Below are 2488 nucleotides of genomic sequence, written 5' to 3'. Positions count from 1 at the left end.
GGCCAATTGAGATTCTTCAATCTAAAGAAAAAAACTCCAAAATCAACAACATAGATGGGATGATTAGTGGGATTCCTTTCATCGCTAATAATATAAGCCAACTGAGCCTCTCTGTACAATCTCCTACTTTCACCTCTAAAAACTGGGAAAATAGCATAGGACAGGTCATTTTGCAATGTTCCACCTAATCTCTTGATCCCGCCTCTGGAAAGCAACATGCCAAACTTGGGGGGTACATCTGCTACCACAATATCCATCATCATGTTCTTCATGGGTAGCTGAGACAAAGTGATGGCTAGGTCTTTGATTAATCCCAGACATTTCACTTTTCTAGAGTCAAAAGAAAACAGGTCATGATAAGGCTTGGTAATGTCAAGACCCATTTTATCCATGACAGCCTTAGGCATTAGATCATGGCTGGCTCCAATGTCCAGAAGGCAGTTGTGAAGGATTTTATCATGAATATTTAGAGAGACATAGAATGATGGGGAGTTGTCCTCACAATTTTCAATCATTGGCATGAGAATAACAGCTGGTTTGTCATCTTGCAGATTTACATAGTCAGTGGAGGCTTAGATGGCTTTAGGCTCAAGGGCCCCAAGGATGGATCTTTTGAAGAACTCATTCTTCACTAGTTCAATCAGAGGTATAGGTATTCTTAGCTTCTGAATTTCTTATTGAAAATTGAAAGGAAAAAGAGACTTGTCAAGGCCTCTTACCTCGTGGGCTAGAGTTTTGAGGATGATAGGATCAAATGCTAGTCACTTCTGCTTATTAGCTTGTTGTATTGCAGGGACAACATCTCTTTGAACAGGAATTTCCTTGGTGTTATAATCTTCGACTTCAGATTATAACTTTGCTGATCTTCAATTTGTAGAACAACTTCACCATCCCACTTTTGGCTGATCTGGTCACTGAATAATGACTTTTCATAGGCAGCTATGGTAAAAAAAAGGGGCAATTCCTTTGTCTTCCATATGATGGATCTCATCATCTTCTTCAAACTACTCTTCTTCCATGACTGCATTTTGAAAAGGGGTCTTCACCCATTGGTCTTCATTGGCATCTTTGCTTCTTTGCAAAATCTGCAACTGCTCATTAGCTCTTTTATATGGATTTGGGTTTCCAGGAGCAAAGGTATTAGGAACTCTTCCTTTCCCAGAGTGTTGCTCAACTTTTAATTTGGAGATTTCAAAGGCTAATGACTCTATCATCTTAGTCATTTTATCGATCTTGGGATCTGAAGATGATGAAGACTCACCCCTCTGTTTCCTTCTATCAACATTTCCCTTGAGTTTCTCTATAGACATGATGTTTGATTCTACTTCCAAGGCTGCATCCTGCATATCAGCCAAAGTAGCACATCACCTCTCCCTCAACAGTAAACAGAAGTCAGAATCAAAGGCACTGGCATAGATGAGTCTAACAGAGGTAGTGGTGGGTTTTACTTCAGCTGGTATCTTGTTGTACATGTGCTTAAACCTCTCATTAAAATCAGACATCAACTCACCATTTTCCCTTTTTAAGTTCCCAAACTCGATGTGATAGTAGAGTAGATCCTTCTTATCCCCCTAATGCTTTAGAAATGCATCATCTAAAGCCTCAATATCTGCTATAGAACTTGGGGTTAGTTCTCTGAACCATTTTCTAGCCTCTCCATCTAGGTTTTGGACAAAGACTCTCATCCAAATATCATCTTCACTAATGTCTAGGTTATCAGCATAGCAATAGAATGATTCAATATGTTCTTCAGCTATAACACCTTCAGTCCCAGTGAACTTAGGCATATACTTTTGATATTCACCAGGAGGCATGGCAATCAAAGGAGTGGGTAGTACTAGATGTCCATACCTAGCAGCTATGATTCTTTCCATTTTGGTAGGTGCTTGTGGGCCTACCATAGTTGTGGTGGCTATAAGGGTACTAGCAGTCTGAATGATAGAGGGCTGAGGAGTGATTGATAAGACTAAAGGAGTATGATGGATAGGAGGTGAGGTTTCCTTTGGGCTTACAACAAAAGGAGAACCTAAAGAGTAAGGAGCTTTATGAATCTCTGAGATTTTTTCTTCGCTACTAGTATTAGAAGCTATACTCTCAAAATGTATTTGTTCTATTGCAGGATTTTCTTGAAGAGATATGGAAGATTGTTTAGATTTACCTGAACCTCATGCTCCTTTCTGCAATACCTTTCTTTCTTTGATGATTTTTTCAGGGTCAGGTACTGGGTCAGCTTGTGGCTTCTAAGGATTTCTCCGAGTATTCCTCACAAACTGAGCCAGAACTATGAAGTGGAGTCGCCAAGAGGTTTGTCCTTCAGTAGAGTCGCCAGATAGATGATTACAAGAAAAAAAGTGCCCAGACTTTGTCTATCATCAAAGCTGGATCTATGTCATCTCCCAGGGAAGCTAAGCTTCAGTCTCCTCTCCCCGGCAACGATGCCAATTATGTTATCACTCCAGGAATCTCTCCTAGGTTGCAGCTCAGAGAT

Source organism: Pinus tabuliformis, chromosome 7, assembly GCF_031772625.1.
Source record: "Pinus tabuliformis cultivar Carrire ecotype Pingquan chromosome 7, CPIR1, whole genome shotgun sequence".
Classification (NCBI taxonomy): domain Eukaryota; kingdom Viridiplantae; phylum Streptophyta; class Pinopsida; order Pinales; family Pinaceae; genus Pinus; species Pinus tabuliformis.
This window is presented reverse-complemented; position numbering follows the sequence as displayed.